Source organism: Protopterus annectens, chromosome 1.part1 (assembly GCF_019279795.1).
Source record: "Protopterus annectens isolate FY-2018-M chromosome 1.part1, PAN1.0, whole genome shotgun sequence".
Lineage (NCBI taxonomy): Eukaryota > Metazoa > Chordata > Ceratodontiformes > Protopteridae > Protopterus > Protopterus annectens.
Window position 1 is genome coordinate 1,684,409,339 of NC_056726.1, and position 23,307 is coordinate 1,684,432,645.

Below are 23,307 nucleotides of genomic sequence, written 5' to 3' on the forward strand. Positions count from 1 at the left end.
CCTACTACAAGATAGAGCGAAATCTGTAAGGGAAGACACCCCTGCTCATTGTGAGTAAAACACTGGGTTCCCCCATACAATCATCCAAGGTGAGTTTTGAGAGTAAACCCACTCAGGACTCAAGGGACAATCATGAGGCCTTTTTTACCTATGTTTGAAACCTGGGAGGGAACTCCCAGATATGCTCAGGATTAGTTGGGAATGATGTAAATATCACTGAACCTACAGACATTGCCAACATACTGGCTGACAGGTTCAGTGCAGATTTCTCCCCTCCCCCTCCCCACAACTGGAGGGGTATCTACACCAGAGGATTGTAGCCCCCCAAATATCTCCAATGCTGGGATGAGAACTGCTCTATCCAAGGCGGAAAACACTTTATCCATGGGACCAGATGGTGGCCCCAGTTGTGTGCTCCATGAACTCAATGAGTAATTACACCCGCAGTTAGGGCAGCTGTTTAATCTTAGCCTCACCTCAGGATATGTGCCCAAGGTGTGGCATACGGCAATGGTGGACCCACTTCACAAAGGAGGTGCGTCCACCAACCCCGGAAACTACCAGCCCATCAGCTTGACAAGCCTGTTCTGCTAAGCTATGGAGAGGATCATAGTGGGAATTATAAATGAAGACATAGGGGACTTGCAGACATTGGATCCAATCCAGTTTGGCTTTGTCAAGGGCAGATCATGCCTTTTAAACTTGGTTGACTTTTTCAAGACAGTCACCCAGGCCATTGACATGGGCAAGGCAGTCCACACAGCCTACCTTGACCTGGCAAAGGCTTTCGACACAATACCCCACTCAGGTATCATTGAAAACATCACCAGCTTAATTGTGTACCCATACATCACAGCATGGGTTGCAAACTGGCTAAGTGACAGAACACACAGGGTCAAAGTTGCTGGTGCCATGTCACACTCTAGAGCTGTTCTACTTTATCTACTTTATCTACTTTTCAGAAGTACGAGCAAACACAGGAGGGCTATGGCTGACAAGGTTTGAAGATGACTGCAAACTGGGAAGCATAGTTGGAAACCCATCTGATACAGACATCCTTCAGAAGGGTCTCATAGACACAGATAACTGCTGCCAGAGCCATGGCCTTACGTTAAACGCTAAACAATGCATAGTCATACCCTTCGGGAACAACCAGGTTACTCCTAGCTCCCATCTAGGTGGCAATCCTCTAAGCACAGAAGAGGTTATCAGGGTCCTGGGCACCCAGGTTGACAGTAATATTTCGTTTGACACTCACATTGCCAGAGTAGGCCTGGAGCAGTTCCTGCTATTAGGACAGAGGTGTGACCTGGTAGTGTCAGGGTGCTGATGTGGGCTTTGACCCTGTTTTCTATTACAGCACTGATATCTACATTCTCTATACTGTGTGTGTTTACACTGCACGCATTTATACTTCTGGCATTGGGTAGCATTACATCTAGGTTACTATCGCTTGTGGTACCTATGAGGTAGGTTTGTGTTTTTTGTGGTTTATGATTGGTGTGGGTGGATGTTAGTCGGGTCCTCAGGTGTGCATATGGTACATGGTATTACATTACTTAACACATGGCATTCATGCCTCAGGTGGTGCTGCAGGGCTGCCTCTGTCGGATGCACATACTACACTCCCTGTACATGTTTGGAAGCAGGTTGTGTCATGTTAGGCATCCCTGTTACTATATGAGTGAGTCGGAGCTGGTATCAGTCCCAGTGTTCCTACTGACCAAGTGTATGTGCTATGCGTTGCCTCTTTGCCAAGGCCACGGCATACTGGGCACGCCTCCTTCTGCCTACTGGGACAAGGTCAGGTTGTTCCTCCTCCGAGTCACCCTCTGCCTGTGGTGGCCTTGGCAATGGTGGGGGGATGTTAGGCCCAGCCCTGTGCTGGTCCTGCTGCAGCTGTTTCCGCAGGATCATATTATGTAGCATAGCACATATCATGACCATTTGGGTACATGTAGTTGGTGTGTACTGCAAGGCTCCACCAGATGTGTCCAGACACCGGAACTGTGACTTGAGCAGCCCAAACACAATCTCTATGACATTACGTGTTTGTGCGTGTGCCTCATTATGGCGTTCCTGTTCAGGTGTGTGTGCATTTCTGATGGGTGTCATCAGCCACGGCTCAAGTGCATAACCTGCATCCCCCACTAGGTGTCCGTGTGGGAAGTCCCCACTGGCAAATGATTGGTATAGCAGCATCAGATGCCAGATGTGGGAATCATGGTAGCTCCCAGGGCAGCCAGCACACACATTCATTATTATGCCCTGGGCATCACACACGACCTGGCAGTTGATGGAGGGGTATCCCTTGCGGTTAATGTAGACTCTACCCCGCTCACCAGCTGGTGCTTTGATGCGTACATGCGTGCAGTCTATTGCACCCAGCACCTCAGGGTATCCCGCTATTTGCTGGAAGAGACGCATATTGCTGGCCGCAACCTCACGGTCATTAGGGACATATATATGATCACCGACATGTGCTGACATGGCATCCAGGAACTGGTGCAGTACCCTGGAGGCTGATGCCTGTGATATCCCCATCATATCACCAGTTGGTCTCTGGAAGGTACCTGTTGCTAGTATTCTTAGGCCAACACATACCTTGGTTTCCACTGGGATGGGTTCCCCTCTGTTGGTTCTGTGTGTGAGATGTGGCCTGCACAGCTCAACAATCTGCTGCAGAAGGTCTCTGTCCACTCTGTAGCGCTCTACTATCTCCAGCTCATGTAACCCATGGTAGGTGACCCTGGGCCTGTATACTCTTCTCCTTCTCCTCACTCTGGGTTGTCTGTCAGCATCTGCATTGACACCACCCTCAGCAATTCGCCTTTGCCTGATTATAACAGCTATGGCAGCCCCTAGCATTTCTGCTCTGAGTTCAGCTTTTTCAGTTTTCAATTCTGATAGCTTACTTTCTTGCAGTATCTCTTGTGAGAAACACCCTGCACTGCTCTTTGCAGTGTTTTAAGTGCTGGGTTGGGCTTCTAGTCTGCCTGCATAATTGCCTGCTTCCAATTGTTTCCAACAATTAACTGCAGCAGTATCCTCTGGCAGTTTCCGTGTAATTTAGTTGTTTCCTGTTTCCTCTCTGTTTCCTGAGGGGGAGCAATGTGCACACCAGCTTAAACATGCTCACAGTCACCTAAACGCGTGCACATCCCTGCGGTGTTACACGCACACATCCTTACACGGTGTGAACTAGGCTGATTCATGTTAAAACGCACGCACACTGCCTTAAACACGTGCACGCCCGCGCAAACCGTTGTACACAGTATGCAACACGCTCCCACATGTTGAACCTGCCTTACACGCGCGCACATGTGCGCATGCACATATATCAAGAAACTTTGAGTGTAGGGATAGCGTAAACCTTCAGTTTCTTGACTTTCCTAGTGTTCTGTTGGGACACACCTCCCTCCCTGAAGTCTGTCTGTCATCTTTCACCTTACATTGCCCTCCAATCTGGTACATTTGTATCTATCCTTCCCCCCCGTGATGTCACCTACCTCTTACTCTGTTCCTCCCCCTTCTCTAACTCTTACACTACCCAGAAAGTGCTCATTACCTATGTGGCAGTGTGATTCAGTATTGTAACCCTCATTTACATAGGATTGCCTAGTAATGACTAGTTACATGTCTTACACGGAGCTTCCCCCCCTTGACAACCACTAAACAGAGGCCATATTGTTTTTGGTCTGCAAGTCCCTCCATTGACATTACATGTAATACATAAATCCCACAATTGTGGGCTTATAAGCTTCGGTTTTTAGTTTTAGGTAGCGCACCCCGTTTGCACAGGTGTGCGCTGCAGTTAAACCTCAAAATCCCGTGGAAAAAAAAAAAAGTTATATAACATATTTTTGCAACACTTTTTCATGCCAATGGCCACATATTTGGCCATTGGCATGCTTAATGACACAAATGCACCCTTTATTTGGAGCTGACATAGCTCAGTTTTTAATTTTGCAGAAATGTACTCAGTTGTCAGCTGAGTACATTTCTGCAGCTAACACGTCCGTTACACGGACTGGTTTCTGCTTCGTGGATCACTCAGATACCTCATTTGCATATCTTTCAGCTGCAAATGAGGTATTGAGCATTTCCACGCCCAGTCCGTGTAAGAGACATGTTAGCTGTCTCTTACACGGAGATTTGGGCTGTTCCTGAATCGGGAGGCTTACACGGAGGCTTACACTACTCTTGAACTCCGTGTAAGCCTTCCTGAATCCGGCCCTATGTCTTTACATACAGAGCATTTGCCACAAGCTACTGTGGCTCTAATTTGAGATATTAATCTATTAGGGGCAGAATGGCAGAGTTGCCTTCTCGAAAACTGAAGGAAAATCTAGGTTTAAAATCTACTAATTTACTTATTCCCTTATCTGTAGTTAGCATGCTGCAAACATGCATATCAGAAAAAGCACTGGAAGAGTAAAATAGGGCCGATACAAGCCTAGCCATAACAATACCCTGGATATTTCTTCCCACAATATTTACCCCTGCCAGGGGTTAGCAGTTCCAAAAGTGAGATGTCAGTGTAGAAAAGATGTGAAACCCCCATATAAACACACGTGCCCCAAACAGTATAGTCACACAAGAATATAATGTAATGAAAGCACACAGGGGGATGTCATGGCAGGTAAATGTAAAATTATAATGTGTATGTAAATATGTATTTTATATAATACAATGACTGGCCATTAACATATAAAAATGAGTATGCTAATTGGTCAGCCCAAACAGAGTACCCGTTGTAAACCCAAGAGTATACTAATGGAAAAATGTCCGGCTGCCTGGACTGTTTCCATTTGTATATCTCCTGTTTTTATTTTTTGTTGTTGTCTGCAAAGATAGCAATGGAGAAAGGAAGATCTCCGTTGCTTTTTTATAACATATCTCGCTATGTGTTATGAGTTGAAAAACTTGTATAACATAGCAAGATATCATAAAAAATGCAATGGAGATCTTCTTTTCAACAGAGAAAGGAAGATCTCTGTTGCTTTTTCAATATATCTCACTATGTTATACGAGTTCTTCAACTCGTATAACATACCGAGATATGTTAAAAAAAGCAATGGAGATCTCCCTATCTCTGTTGCTACCTCTGCACAGCACTGATGTACTACGTATGTATGGGAACAAGTCCCTTATGCATGTGCAGTTCATCAGAAATGACCCAGGATACCGGAAAACTGTGGAAGGCCAGCACAGAGGCATGATACAATGACATTATATAAGAAAGGTAAGTATTGTTTTTATTAAATAATGTAATTGTATAATAGCAATAAACCATGGCTGGGTGTGGGCAATGCTGGATTTACCCACGGTTGGCATTGTTTGGTCACTCGGGCTTCGCCCTCATGACCAAACCACACCAACTGTGGGTAAATCCAGCATTACCCACACCCAGCCGTCGTGGGTCGTTGCTTAAATATAACATTATAAGTATAATATGCATAAATGCACCTTAATCAGTCTGTATCCATCAGTCCTTGCTCTGCCCAGCAACAAAATAGCAAGCCCTGCCAAGTCTCAAACCAAAGATGCTGCCCTCTACAATCACAGCAACATACCACTACCCCATCTGAGCTGTGAGAATTTGTAGTGCTTTATCGAACATAACCAGCATTCAGGTCATTTAACATTAATAAAAAAAAAAAGTAGCAGTCCCAAGTGTTGAACCCATGACCCAGAACACTACAGCCAAAGGACTTTACCACTACACCAGCTGAACTATAGGAATCCATGTTGCTTTTTCAAACATATCATGCAATAGAGGCATACACCATTAGTGAGAAGGCTTTGTGGAACCTTTCATGTGTTGTATATAGATACACACACACACATATATATATATATATATATATATATATAGATATATATATATATATATATATATATACACACACACACATATATATATATATATATATATATATATTATATATATATATATATATATATATATATATATATATATATATATATATATATATATATATATATATATATATATATATATATATATATATATATATATATATATATATCTCAGAACCATCCCTCTTAACCTGTTAGTGCAAAGAACCTATACAAGGATTGTAAAGGGGGGGGCACATATAAGGACATAGTTCAAAACATGCTGTTACAAATGAAGACGTGCTACAGCAACAGTGTGCGTTTCAGCAGACAATTACTGAAGGATATAATGACGGAAAGTGAAATGTCATGTCAATTATTTACTGACATACATCCTTGGATCATTACTGTGATTTACCAGACAAATAGAAATAAATTGTGGAACTGAACAAAAGTATGGTCCAAATATCTGGACATTCTGTAACAAATCTGACAGTGGAGAGGTATGCTTAGAACCCCTTAGTGCAATGAATGTGGATAAAGCCTGACAAAGTGGGGGGACAAAGGCCTGAAAATAGGGACATGTCCAAAATACGTCAGTAGATAAGCTGAGAATGTTCATGTAGTAACAGTGTATGTCCTAAGATATATCAACTGAAATATCACACTTCCAGGACACAGTTGCTTCTCATTAGTTACTGACCTCTATCCCCACATCATCCCATTGATGTGTCATGCATACACAGAAGTTATCAGGATCAGACCAATGATATTGGCCACACAACTGGACATCCTATGAATATGTGGACATAACACATTAGGGAAACTACACTGAGCTACCGAGCAATGTCCAGACTACAATCAGACTGACATAACACTACCCAGGTCCAGCTCTGGGGCTGTACACATGCATTAGCAAATATAACAGGCACTACAAGAATGTAACACTTGTGGAAAACAGACACTGGTGTGAAAGTGCATACCTCCAAACAAGTGCACCACAGTCACAATGACATATCAGTAAACAAACTGAACATGACAGTATAATACTGTGTAAGCAACCACATACCATTTGCCACTCACACATTACCCCTACATATACTGCCCCAATTCACAGTGTACTAGGAAACCTGAGGTGTTACATGACATTTCACAGTCAGCTCCTACAAGCATACTGACCTGATAGACCACCAGCAGCTATAGCAGCATGCACAGTCAGATAGGTAAAGGATGCATGGCACTCACAGCTGCTACACTCCCTACCCAGCCCAACAAACATATACACAGAACACTGCTACACAATCTTGGCAGTCTGTTCACAATGGCCAGACAGACATAACTGTCATATGTGCATATTTCCACAGAAATACTACGTTGTGGACCCACGACCCTGGCCACCGCTGCATATCATGGCCAGGGGTTTGCCAGGTCACTGGCATGATAACTGGAGTGCAGTTGGTAAATAATGATATACCATACCTCTGCACCTCATAGTGCAGGACATTTGGACAACACATGGCATACTTGTGGGACAGGGGTCTGGAAAGAGGGACATATCACACATAATGATGTTACAAACTGAAACAGTAGCTGCTGTTACACGTATTCTTGTAACATCACATTACTGAAAGATATGATGTCTGGAACACCAATGGATGTCAACACTTACTGACTACAATCCTCACATTATCCTACCAACTCCACAGAAACAGATGTTGTTCCAGGAACAGACCAAGCATAATAGGCAAACATCTGGCCAGTCTGTGGATAACATGCCAGATGAGAGGTATGTCAGAGGCATATCACTGTCAGATGTCAAGTCACCCAGTAAATGCATGTCCAGACAAACCCAGTCAATGTAGTAACTCCCCATGTGTATAACAGCAGTAATGACCTACAATCTGTACCAAAATCTGAAGCTTTGTCCCCCATGTTGTTGGGCTATTTCTACATGTCCTGTCCTGTGAGGTACTTCCACCTACTGTCTGTGAAGCTGTAGCCCCCACACCTCCTTAATGTCCCCCACACAGGCAAGGGAATGGGCAAAGCACACATGAAGGGCATCCCATATGCTGGAACTAGCAGCTGTGTCTAGGCCCATAACACAATACTATGTGGGCACCTACATAGCTTTATGGCCTCAGCAATACCAGACAGGACAACATCAACCCCCTCAAGGTAGGCTGAATGCCTGTGGTAGACAGCAGCAATACACAAACCACAGAGTTGGACAATACATTGGCCGTACAGGGCAAATCAGGAGCACACATCAACTTGGCATCAAGTCAGCCTTAGTCTGATCAAGCATATAAGGTCACAGGTGGAGTACTGTAAGGCTAACTATGAGTACAAAATTAGACACATCCACCAAGGCCAATCACAAGGCCATCTTCACATATGTCTGCAATCTCTGAGGCAACAAACCAACCCACCTTGTAACGGTGGCTAATCAGACCACATACATACACAACATAGCTTTAGGCAACCTGCTGCAGATAGATTTAGGGCACACATCACCCCCTGACTCAGCAGCACTATAGCTGAATATGCACAGCATCCACACCCCTCCCCTCATCACCAGTGAGCAGGTACATATTGCCTACTGAAAGACAACAAACATAAGTATCCATGCCACCTGATAACATCCTGTCTGCATCCTACATGAACTCAGGCATGTGCTCCCAGCTCCATTACACACTGTAGTCACACCAAGCCTTGGCACCATCCACATGCCATCTGCATGGAAGATGGCCAGTGTCACCCTCGACACAGACATGAATGAGGAGTACAGGAGTAGGAAATTAATTAGCCCTCATTGGGGGGAATATGACACTTCAGGACCAGCAGTGCAATGCAAGCAGATACAGTGCTGATACAGTACAGGGGTATGGTGTGGTTGTGAGTGGTGGCTACTGTTATTCAATGTAGCTGTGCAGGTTCTGTACATACCGTTGCCAAATGTATGAGGTCCTGTGATGTGTCTCCCTTTTTATGTCTTCCAGGTGCAATGTTGCATCAGCAAAGGTCAACTTTCTCAGAGGCTGAGACAAATATAATCATAGAAGTCATACTACAGAACCATGCCATAATGTTTGGCTGGAGACAGCAACATCTTCAGGAGAGGACTGGCTTGTGGGACGACCTTGTCCACAGGGTAAACAATGTCGGCCTGCACGCATGTATATATGAGCAGGTCCAGCATCATGAAAATGCCTCATATGCCATGCCCAGCAAAGGGCACCTGCAGTGGCCATGGACCACACAGCCATCTGTGTGGGCCTGGACTTGCAGCCCTACTGATACCCACTGGGGAGATCCTCGGGTACCTTGGGGCACCCATATACTGGAGGTGGGTGGCACCCAGACAATGAAAGAGGAGTGTGCAGATAAGGCCCCGGTGTAGATTACTAGACTAGTGTAACAGACACACTTGTAATTGTAGAGTATTTACGTGCATGTGTCAGGTCAGACTGCAGTTGTGGATGGGGTTTGTTAATGCACAGACATGCACATCTATGCTGAAGGACAGCAAATTGTGTAGTATTGGGGGTTGCACTGTAATGCTCCATCCATCCTGTACCAATGTCACATGTGGGTCTGCTGACAATAATTCCCTCCCACAACTACCTAGATCCCTGCGGTCTGCATGTGAGACGGCAGCCTGCAGCTGGTGAGTATGCAATTGTTCTCTTGTGGTTTACCAATACCCCAGGCATGTGAAGGTCATGCAATGTGCCATGCACACAACTGTCACTCATAGCCATATTGCTTTATGTGCATGTTCACTTGTGTTGGGGTTAACTGCACTGCATCACAGTGGTCAGCACAGGGGCCTATCTGATGAGAATGTAACATCCCCATAGCATACCTTAAGCCCTGTCAGTGCAAGATCTCTGGCCAGAGAACAACAAAATGGGTGGACAAATGCCTTAAAGTAGGGCATGTGTGAAACATTACTGTCATATAGTGGATATAAACAGTGTACACACCCCTGTTAAGATGCCAGGTGTTTGTGATACATATATATACAAACTGAGACCACAATATGTCAGTCCACACCTTTTCCAAACTGTAATGTGACCTATGGCAAACAATTCACCTGTAAAACCAATGAATCTGTTGGCCACCAAATATGGAGTATACAAATCTCACAATAAGCTGGATGCATATGTGTGCACACCCTTCAAATACTATGTAATTGCAGCAGCTTGTGATTAACCGACAGCATACAGTCGGCTTGGGTATATTTGCCATCAAGTAAAGACACTCTGAGTAACACCAAATACCAGTCTGCTGTCCAGGTGGGATAATCATGACATTTGCTCAGTTGCTTGCAACAGCAACAGCCATGGCTTGCAGACAGCTTACAAAGCAGCAAAGGGATCTCATATTTGAAAAGTATCAGTCAAGAGTAGGGTAGAACAACATCACCACAGCATCGCATACACCATGGAACACAGTGGAGACAGTTGTCAAAAGGTGGCTTGAATATGGGACAACAATGCTGTTGAAAAGAACCTGACGTCCCTCCAAAAATGATGACAACACCTGTCAAGACCTGGTCAGGGAGGCTGCCAGGGGACATACAGCAACACCGAGGGAGTTGCAGGAATCTCTTGCTAGTACTGGTGTTGTGTACTACCTGTGAGAACACTCTCCTGTATTCTGCATATGTCTGGCCTATGGGGTAGCGTCAGAAGATGGAAGCATTTCCCCACACCAAAAACATCCTGGGGTGGATACAAATTGCAGTACAGCACATCACGTCTCCTAAAGGCAGGTGTGAAAATGTGTTATGGTGTAAGGAGACTATGGATCGACTTCACTGCCACAATACCAAAAGGTACGTGTGGACACAAGCAACACCTCTCATGACCTGGAGACCAACATCCCCATGGTGAATCACACTGGTGGCAGTGGCCTGCTGTGAGCATGCCATTCCAAAGCCAGAACAGGGCCTGTAGTCAAGGTACTGGGAAATCTGAACATTTCCAACACCCACATCTGCCCAAAATCCATCAGGTGTCTGCAAGAATACTGAGGATGAGGAGGTGTGTCAGCCTTCAACATGACAAAAGAACTGAATCATACATCCAAAGCTACATAAGAATGGCTCCAGCTGAATGCACTCATGGTTATGGATTGGCCCAGCCAGAGCCTAGACCTACACCAGATAGAAAAACCCCAGTGTGACCTGACGAGGGCTGTGCACATGAGCTGCCTTTACAATCTGACAGAGTTCAGTAACCTTTGCATGGAAGAGTGGCCAAATAATGCCAAGTCAGGATGTGCCATGCTGATAGAAACCTTCACAAAAATAGTGAATGCTGTAAGCCACTTACAAGGTGCTTCAACAATGTATTATTTTAAGGGTGTGCACACTTATGTAATCACCATATTGTACACATTGCAGTCATTATATTTTACATGTAACGTGTTTATTGATTGGATTGCACATGTCATAAGTCACATGAAAGGTGGGCAACATATTTGCATGCATTACTAGAGTCTCATCTTGTATATTACAAGAACATGGCATGTTAACAGGGTTGTGTACACTTATCATATCCACTGTAAGCATAGAAGGTTGATGGTGTAACAGGAATTGCGTGACCATACATTCACTGCTGGTTTGGAGGTCTGACACTCACAGGTATGTCATTAATCAGTGATGTCACTCCTCAGATCATCTCACTTATGTACCAAAGAAACACAGGGGCTATGAGAAATAGAGCAAACATACAAGCCAGACTTCTACACATCCTGCGAGGTTATGTACAGTTGTGAGGTATGTTCTGTAGTACTTGCCACTGTGCTATACAGGTGAACAGCAATGATGTGTACATGGGTGCAGTCTGTGCTGGGCAATGGCCATCACATACTAACACTGATCATGTATCCTAGAGCTCTATATTGTTAGTTACATGTAGTAAAACAGGCTGAAGTGCATGATGTTGAGGGCCATGTGTCATGCATGTCACCATTTGGGTAATGTGTGGTCTGTGTAACAGATTTGTGCCACCTCACCTGTAACTGTGTGTGTGTGTGTGTGTGTGTGTGTGTGTGTGTGTGTGTGTGTGTGTGTGTGTGTGTGTGTGTGTATACCAGCCAATGTCAAAGTGCAGTTATTACTGGACATATGTTGCCTTCCCCTCACAGGTGGCGAAGGGGTTTGGGTTCCCCCCCTTTCGGAAACTGATGTCATTATCTCTGCAGACTCTGACAATGATGATAGGAATAGTGAGTTACAGGTAGGGTTGTCAGGGGCTGAATCTGTGCCATTGGTTGGCATCCCACTCATGTCCACACCATCCCCGCACACAGTGACAATGGACACACATACCCCGTCACCAGTGTCCACAGATGATGGACAGTTGCCAGGTGGCTGCATTGAACAGGCTAGTGTGGTGACTATGGCAGTTGTGAGTGTACACACTGGCCATACCCAGAGGGCAGGTGAGGTCCCACACAGGTGGATGGACAGGGGTGCTTGCAGGTGGAACACTGCTTGTTGGGCCACTGTTGCAAGTGTCACAGAAGGAGTCACCAGACGCATGTTCCAGGCTGTCATGGATGCACAGGCACATAGTGAATGCCACAACACACAAATACTCAGGGTGGTGGATGACACTCTCCCTGATTTATGTGGTGAAATACATGGCCACATGTAAAAATACTGAGGTCATAAATAGATGGTGGGGTGAGATGTTGGCAATCCCAGACCATGCCAAGTCTGTGCCAGAACATATGGTGGGAGATGGCCCTTGGCCACATGGATGTAGGTCATCACCAACAACAGCTGAGAGTGTATGGGGCCATGCATCTTCTCACTCCCTTAGTGGCAGTGATACCAGCACTACCAAAGGGGGGTTGCTATCCACATCACACCGGAGCAGGCCATGGCCACGTTGTCCTGTCCAGTCCTGTCAGGGGCACAGATCCAGTGTACAGCAGTCACCATCAGGAAGGAGTACTGCATCTAGGTTTGGGTCTGGTGGTGCGAGTGATACCCCTGGCAGGACCAGTTCCCATGTCTGTGGCCAGAGACAGTGACCTAGACCCTGCCATGTATGGTCCACAGCTGTCCAATGTACCCCTGTGTAGGGCAGCCACATGGTGTGACTGTGTGCATGCATACACACACACACACACACACACACACACACACACACACACACACACACACACACACACACACATTTATATTACAGGCAGGTCACCTCCAGACACACACAGCACTTCTGCACAGCCCATCGATTGGATACCCCATCCAAACACACACACACATGATGTCAACCATATGGCCCAGGCTAGGCCTCTGGCAAACCCACACCAAAGTCAGTGCATATGATGATACCTGTGCCATATCCTTGTCATCCATACCATTGATGCAGGGACATGCTAATATGGGTCTGATGCACAGGATGACTATAGTACAGTGTAGGTATGTAATACTATGTAAGGTGCTGTCTACTTGCATTTGCTATGGGTACACATACAGGTGTATGTTACTTATTAGCCAGGATGCATTATTGTTGTTAGTACCACTGACTGAATGTAGTCTGACATGCTGTATTCTGTTTGTGTTCCAGATGTCTGTGTGTCTGCAGGCTGTGTCCCTGCAGACATTCCCAGGAGGGAGTATGGCAGACTGTGAATACACCAACCATGTCATAGGCAAGGTACAGCTTTATATGTACGTGTATCAGGTGTGTATGCATGCAACAGTGTGTGATGGACACTGTTGTCAGACAGTGTGTCCTTGCATACATACCCTTTGTCACAGACAGGCAGCCCTCAGACATGTCCACTCAGTATTGAGTACTACCACAGGCTCATACATACAGAGCAGGTCACTGCAGTAATGTCAGCAGGTCCCTCACAAGTGTAGCCATTACATTAACTGTAACAGATTCACCTGTCAACACCTGTTGGCCCTGTCATTTCTCTACCATACACTCAACCCTGATGCAGTTGATGAGGGCATGCATGATACCCTGTATGACAGGTCTGTAGTATGTATAACTGAGTCCACCGGGTGGAACAGGGAGATAAAATGGTATATCCTTTGCATACACACAGTAAGGACTGACACATGGGATGTGCACACAGTAACATAAACACAGTTGGCAATACACAGATTAGTAAACCTACATTTCCATCATTATGTACTGTAGTACTGCATAAACATGACTTGCCCCACATAGATTATAAGCATGGGACATAACACATTACCTCTTACAACACGTAATGTTCTGAATGCCCACCATGGATGGTGAGATGACCCACCAGACATAGGATGTGGAGGCATGTATTGCTCCTACAAGCCTGGACAAGTGATAGTGTAGCAGACTTTGTATCAGCATGATGTTTCAGGCAGGTATGACGCATGATGCTGACGTGCGTCACTACCCTCACTGTGGACAATTTGGCACAATAACACATACAGGGGCATTGTTAAGGGACACAGACCACATATAGTTTTCCAAAATAATAAAATAAAATAAAAAGTGTAAGCTTGTTTCCTGCCTCTCCTGTAACCAGTCTTGTCCACATACAGCTTTTCTGTAACCTGGACAGTCTGTAAGATCCTGAGCAGTGCCAACAAGTCTGCTCTGCAATTGATCCCTTAGATCTGCTAGTTCTCTCCTCTCCTGCAATTTTACTAGCGTATTAGTCTAGCACTTTACCAGACTTCTTGTAGCAATTGTTGTAGCACACAAAACTGCTACCAGCACTAAACGTTCTACAAGAAAACAGTTCTAGCACTTATTACTAATACCCACTCCTCCACGCATATCTAAAGGTCAGTTCCTTGTGCTGTCTCCTATTAACCTGGTAAATGTGGGCATCCTGAGGCAATGTAGCAACTGCCTCATGTACACTGACAACCCTCTCCTCTTACCTCCCAGCACTCAGACTTGCGAGAGATGCACTTATATACCCAAATTGGAAGCCACACACTCTCCAGCCAAGACTGGAATAGGTGGTCAGGAGGAGAAGGTCAACACTTGCATTACACCACATGGAACACATAGCCCTCCAAAACACACACCAGCACTTCCTGCACATAAAAACACACACCACACACCCACCTTTGCTGTGGCTCTCATTATAAATCTACCTTAACAGCAAAGGCCTCCAAGGGAGAAACACACTAAACCACCACAACACAACATCAATCACAAGACATATAACTCTCCTAAACAGTGTGCCACTCGACCAAAGACACTAAGGCAAAACAGCATGTCCAACACACTAGCCATAGGTGACTTAATAGTGAAGCACACTGATGTCCCACTCACTAGGTTGAATAAGGAGAAAGTAACAGTCAGCTGCCTGTCAGGTTCCAGGATCCACCACATTACGCATGCACTCAGCTCCCTCAGCAACAGGTACAAATATAACTCTGTCATTGTACATGTGGGTGTGAATGATCTAAGACGTACCTCCCTGAACTACATAAAGAGAGATATGAAGGTGCTCTCAGATTATGTAGCCCAGGCAGGTATGACCCTAGCACTGAGCAGCATCCTACCATCATCCAGAATGAGATCAAGCAGGAAATGATTGATTTCAACAACTGGCTATGTTTCTGGTGTCATTCCAAGGGGATCCAGTGTCTGTCTGCCTGTGATGACATGACTGACATACCTCAATGCTTTGCTAGAGATGGTCTGCATCTGTCACCCCTGGGCATCTGGATACTGGCCAAGGCTCTTGCCACCACTATAGTGCCTTTTTTAGGCTGTTTTCCAAAGACCAAATTGCCACCATAACAGCTGCAAAAAAATGCAATCTGAGGGTCATGTTGCTCAATTCTAGAAGTGTAAATCTCAAAATGCACTCACTCAAAGCACTCCTTAAAATAGGGAACATCGCCATTTGTGCTGTAACAGAGACCTGGTTCAAAGCAGCAGAAAGCACCCCTGCACTACCAGGCTATAACTCATTCCAAACCTTTCAGCCTAAGAACTTGGACCAAAGCTCTAAAGCCGGTGATGTTTCCATACTCATAAAGGATGCACACACCTCCAGACTGGTAGCCCAACATAATGCATCAGAGATACTTCAGGTGCAGCTAACATTAGGTAAGACAAAGATTCAGGTTATAGCCTGCTATACGTCCCCAACCATGTCTCAAGACTCACAGTCCACGTTCCTAAGCACCCTGGAGAATATTAGGGTCCATCCAAACACTCTCATACTAGGCGACTACAACTACCCCTCCAATAACTGGGAAAACTACTCATGTACTAATACACTTGCCCAATGTTTCCTGGAATTCATTAATTCTAATGCCCTGGACCAGCTCATTCATAATCCAACTAGAGGTAGCAACATCCTTGACCTGATCATTACTAACATGGGTGACTGTTGCTCTACACCAATAGTCAACTCCTCCCTGGTTAGATCCAACCACGAACTACTCACCTTGGAAATCCACATCCCTCCCACCCCCCCCCCCCGCAAAGGTAATCACCATGAAAAACTTCTATAAAGCAAACCTTGGGCTACAAAAAACAGAGGTAGCTAACTTCACAGCACCCATGCAAATGGAGAATAGTTACATGACCAACAAATCATACACCAATGCACTGTACGAACATGTACACAAATGCATGGATCTCACCATGCTCAATAAAACCAAGATGCTCTCCTCCAACAAAAGGAAGCCAATCTGGTGGTCCCCTGCCATAAACTAGCTCTACAACAGAAAAAAAAACTGATGCGGAATAAGGTGAAGTCCCAAGACTGGAAAAACTCCCTTATCAGCCTCAACAAAAAGTTGAGATCCCTCTTCAAATCCTCTAAAGTTGGCTATGAAAACAGAACTGCAGCAGATAGTAATAATAACCAGAAGGCCTTCTATAGTTATGTAAATAATCTCCATGGCAATACCCAGATTTGCTCTGAGCTACTGCAGAATGGTACCTCCTATAGCAAGCCAACAAATATTGCCAATATACTGGCCAACAGATTCAGTGCCAACATTACCCCTCTCTCCCCCTCCCAAAGGACCAATCACAATGCCAGTAGACTGCCAGTCACCCAGTATTACTGCTGGACAGGTTAAAACATCACTGTCTAAGGCCAACAATACAGCTTCTATGGGACCTGACAATATCCCTGGCTGTGTTCTACATGAACTACAGTGTGAACTGGCACCACCCCCTGTGTGCCCTGTTCAATCACAGCCTCACCTCAGGCTTTGTCCCTACCGAATGGCGTACTGCTACAGTCATCCCTCTCCACAAAGGAGGAGTGACTACAGACCCTGGGAACTATTGCCCCATTAGCCTGAGAAGTCTGATATGCAAAGCTATGGAACACATCATCATGGACCTAACAAACAAGGATACAGGGAATCTCCAAACTCTGGATCCCACACAATTTGGTTTTGTGAAGGGTAGATCATGCCTGCTCACCCTGGTCGACTTCTTTGAGTCAGTCACCAGAGCTGTGTAATGAAGGCAAGGTGGTTCATACAGCCTACCTTGATCTGGCCAAGGCCTTTTGATACCATTCCCCATGCTGGAATCATAGAAAAACTCACTAAGCTAGGCATCAACCCCTATATCACTAGGTGGGTTGCAATGTGGCTCACAGATAGAAACTGCAGTGTGAAAGTAGCTAACTCCAAGTCAGACTGCTGATCAGTCACAAGTGGATTCCCACAGGGTTTGGTCCTGGGTCCTCTCCTGTTTGGTATCTACTTCTCTGAAGTTCAGGCCAACACGAAGGGACTCTGGCTGACAAAGTTTGCAGACAATTGCAAGTTGAGAGCTATTATAAACTCCCCAAGTGATGCTGACATCCTGCAGAAAGGCCTCACTGAGACCGACTGGTGTCAGAACCATGGCCTTAAGCTCAATGCCAAAAAATGTGTCGCCATCCCCTTTGGGAAAAACACGGGTCCAATAAATTATCACATTTATGGTAGTCCACTGAACACAGAAGGCGTTATAAAAGATCTGGAAACACAGGTTGACAGAAACCTCTCTTTTGACCACCACATTGCAACTGTGGTCAGAAAGTCCTTCTATGTGGCGCATCTCATTACTAAGGGTTTTGTATCCAGGAAGAAATAGGTCATTGTCTCCTTCTACTCTTCACTCATTAGGCCAATCATTGAGTATAATGCCCCATTTGGCATGTACCTCTCTAGACAACTGCAACAACTGGAGAGGCCACAAAAGTACCTCACAAAGAGGATCCTAGGCCTTAAACAGTTGTCCTATATGGACAGACTCAAAAAAACTTCAACTATTCTCTGTCTCATATCACTTACTTAGAGGCGATCTTTGCTTGACTTACAATGCCATGTTTGACCCAGCTCTGTTAGAAATGCTACATCTAAATAAATCCCAATCCTTCCACACCACACACTCCAGAGACTTCAACCTCATTACCGCAATCAACAGAACATGCTGAAGGGACAGGTTCATAACCCAGAGACTGCCCATGCTATGGAATAGACTTCCCATACATGTCAAACAGAGCACCTCACAGGCCCTCTTCAAGACAAATCTTGATGAATGGATGGGAAATAGAAAATTCACTCCAGGGATCACTCCAGTGGCTCTACTTAACAGAGGTCCTAGGAACTAATATCGGGTGGCATGATGCCAGGGTAATCCCATGGGCTAGGCTTGTAAAGGCTCCAGGGCCATTAGCCTAGTACACGCCTATGAACCTATGGACCTAAACATCTGGATATTGCATAGACATCTGTACAGAGAAATGGTATGCCTTGCACAATGGTTTAACATGCTGCATGTGAGGCAGATACCATTACCACACTATATAAAGTAATGCCATCAGGAGGTGGTAAACAGGCGTGGATGGTACACCAATCAAAATGGTATCAGCCAAACAGGATATGATCTTCAGCCAAAGACACACACAAATAGTTGCCGGTAGTGAGATTCGAACCCTTACCTATCTTGTTATTTCTACCATAGTGTTACGCAGTTGCCAGATGCGCCACAGAGCTTACATGATTCTTCCTAGTCCCAAGACACTTCTAAGGTGAATGACATCAGCAGGCCTAGTAAAGTAGGGTGATGGGACATTTACAGCATGGTACATTAATCAGAATGGTATAACCCACACAGTATATGCTTCTCACACACACGCACACACACACACACACACACACACACACACACACACACACACACACACACACACAGTTGCCAGTAGTGAGATTAGAATCCCTACCTATCGAGTTATTTCTACTATAGTGTTACGCAGTTATCAGATGCGCTATGGAGCATATATGATTTTTTCTACTCCCAAGGTACTTCAAAGGTGAATGACATTGGAAGGCCTAGTAAAATAGGGTGATAGGACATTTACAGGGTGATACACTAATCAAAATGGTATAACCCAGGCAGCATATGAGTCTCACACACACACACACACACACACACACACACACACACACACACACACACACACACACACACACACACGCATACACTTGTCGGTATTGAGATTAGAACCCCTGCCTATCTAGTTATTTGTACTATAGTGTTACGCAGTTACCGCATGTGCTACAGAGCTTAGTGGGCTGACAACTGGCCAAAGGTGCTGATACCTGCATAGCTGAGGTAAACAGTTACAGTTGCCAGAAAGTCTGCCTTCAGTTTTCCCTTAGATCTTGCTAGTTCTTTCTTTCCTGCACTTAGCCTAACAGCTTTGCACTTCAACAGGTTTATTTATCAAGTATTCTAGCACACCCGAGGGCCATCAGCAGTAGTCATTCCTCACAGAATTAGCTCCAGTAGTTAGTAGTTATGATCACTCATCCTGGCATGATTAAAGTGCAGTTCTCTATGCTTTAGCCCATTAACCTGGTGCACGTGGGCATTCTGGGGCACTATTGCAACTACCTCATGTACACAGACAACCCTCTCCTCTAAACTCCCAACACTCAGACTTGTGAAAGATACCCCTATATCACTAAATTGGAAGATATGCATTCTCCAGCAAAGACTGGACTAGCTGGTCAGGACAATCAGGGTCAACACCAGCAACACACCACATGGAACACATACGCCTCCAAAACACACACTATCACAGCTCTGACATACAAACAATAACCACACACTCCAAACAATAACCACACACCCACCTTCACAGTGGCACTCAATAGACATTTACCCAAACAATGGAGACCACCAAGACAAGACATCCACTCAACCACCACAACACAGCACAATTCACAGGACACATATCTCACCTACACAGTGTGCAACTCAACTTAAGCCCCAAAGGCTAACCACCTTGCATGATACAGTAATCATAGGTGACTCAATTGTGAGGCCCATGGATGTCCCACTCACTAGTTTGAACATGGAGGAGGTAACAGTCAGCTTTCTATCAGGTGCCCGAATACAACACATAACACACCCAGTCAGGTCACTCCACAACAACTACAAGTATCACTCTGTCATTGTCCATGTGTGTGTGTGGATGACCTGAAATGCACATCCATGGACTATATGAGAAGAGACATGGTAGAGCTCTCAGATTATGTGGGTCAGGCAGGTATGGCAGTAGCCCTGAGCAGTATACTACTGTCACTCTGAATGATACCACAGTGCAAACAACAAATGAGTAACTTCAGCAATTGGCTTATGTGTCTGGTGTCACTCTCATGGGATCCAGTATATGTCTGATTGGGATGGTAGGATTGATAGACTGTGATGGCTTGCCACAGATGGCCTGCATCTCTCACCTCTGGGTTTCCAGATACTAGCTAAGTGTCTTGTCACCCATATAGTGGCTTTTTCGGCAGTGCTCCAAATCAAATGACCACCATAACAGCTACCCATATATGAAATCTGAGGGTCATGCTGCACAGCAATAGACATCTACATCTTGAGATGCAGCCACTCGCATCACTCCTCAAAACGGTGAACACTGACATTTGTGCTGTAACGGAGGCCTGTTTTACAGCAGCAGTTATCACCCCAGCAAAACTATCCTACAACTCATTTCACACCTGTCAGCCCCAAAACATGGACCACGGCTCCAGAGGTGGCAATGTCTCCATATTGATAATGGATATGCACACATCCATAGTAGCAACCCAGTATAATGCATCTGAGATACATCAGGTACAACTGACATTGGGTAATAGTGCAGTCCAGGTCATAGCCTGCTATAGGTCCACATCCATGTCCCTAGACTTTCAATTCACATTCCTCAACACCCTGGAATCTATCAAGGTCCAGCCCAACAGTCACATACTAGGAGAGTTCAACTACCCCTCCATCAAGTGGGATAAATACTCATGCACCAATACACTGGCCCAATGCTTGACTACATCAGTTCCAATGGCCTGAACAAGCTCATTCTGACACCCAGTAGAGGAAGCAGCATCCTTGACCTGTGTTGATTACTAACATACGGGACCGTTGCTTGACAACAGTTGTCAATCGCTACCTGGTCAGATCCAACATGGGGTAATCACCATGAATATCCACATCACACCCACACCCCCTGCAAAGGTAACCACCTTGAGCAGCTTCTCCAAAGCTGACTTTGGACTCATAAGAACAGAGGTGGCTAACTTCACAGCACCCATGCCAATGGAAAATACATGCAAGACTGCCGAATCATACACAAATGCACTGTACAAAGATGTACATCAATGCATGAAACTAGCCATACCCAACAGAACCATGACACTCACCTCCAAACACTGGAGGCCAATCTGGTGGTCCCCTGCCATTAATAACCTGTACAACAGAAGGAAGAAACTGTTGCAGAAAAAGGTGGGGTCCCAAGAGTGGCAACGTACCCTTATTAGCTTCACCAACAACTTGAGATCCCTCATGAAATCATCTACAGCCACCTATGATGGCAGAATTGCAGCAGACACTGACAACAATCACAAACCCTTTGATAGAAATATCAAGACCCTCCATAACAATAGCCATATGTGCTCTGAGGTACTGAATAATGCTACCTCCTATACTGTGCCAACAGACATTGCCAACATTCTTGCCAACACATTCAGTGCCAGCTTTACCCCTCTCTCTCCCTCTAGGGGAACAGTAAGAATGGCAGAGAAATACCAGGCACCCAGGAGTACTCCACCCAGGTTACACCTGCATTGTCCACAGGCAAGAATATGGCTTCCATGGGAGCCCAAATAATCCCAAGCTGTGTTCTACATGAACTACAGAGAAACCTGGCACCACATCTGTGTGCTCTGTTCAGTCTCAGCTTCAACTCAAGATCTGTCCTTCCTAAATGGCACATTGCTACAGTCATCCCTCTCCATAAAGGAGTGGCAACTACAGACCCTGGGAATTATCAATCCATTAGCCTTACATGTCTGATATGTACAGCTATGGCATGCATCAGCAGGGGCCTGATTGACAAACATATAGGTAATCGCCTAACTTTGCACCCCACACAGTTTGGCTTTGTGAAAGGGAGATCATGTCTGCTCAACCTGTTTGGCTTCTTTGAGTCAGTCACCAGGGCTGTGTATGACAGTAAGGCAGTGCATACAGCCTACATCAATCTGGCCAAGGCTCTTGATACCATTCGTCAGTCAGGAATTAGGGATGAACACACCAAACTAGGCATCAACCCCTATATCACTAGGGGGTTTGCGAATCGGCTCACAGACAGAACACACAGTGAGCTCCAAGTCAGACTGCTAGCCAGTCATAAGTGGAGTCCCACAGGGATCAGTCCTGGGTACTCTCCTGTTCAGCATCTAGTTCTCAGGAGTCCAGACCAACACAAGGGAGCTCTGGCTGACCAAGTTCACAGACAACTGCAAGCTGGGAGCCATCATTAACTCCATAAGTGTTGCAGACATCCTACAGAAAGGCCTCACTGAGACCACTGACTCGTGTGGAAACCATGGCCTGTAGCTTAACACAACAAAATGCATCATCATCCCCTTTGGTAAAATCTCAGTTTCCACCAAGTACCACATTGATGGGAGCCCACTGAAGACTGCAGGCATTGTCAGAGATCTGGGGACACAGGTTGACTGCAACCTGTCCTTTAACCACCACATTGCCACAGTGGTCAGGAAATACTTGTATGTGGCACATGTCATTACCAGGGGTTTTGCATCCAAGAAGAAAGAGGTCATCATCTCTGTGCACTCTTCCCTTATTAGACTACTCATCATGTAAAATGGTCCATTTGGCATGTACCTCAGTAGACACCTGCAACAGCTGGAGAGGGCTCGCCAGTACCTCACAATGAAGATCCTAGGCATTCAACACCTGTCCTACACAGACAAACCCAAAAGACACCAGCTATTCGCTGCCTCATGTCACCTATGTAGAGACGATCTCTGCTTGACTTGAAAAGCCATGTCTGACCCAGCTTTTTTACAAATGCTACATCTGAACACATCCCAATATCTCTGTACTACACACTGCAGGGACCTTGACCTTATTA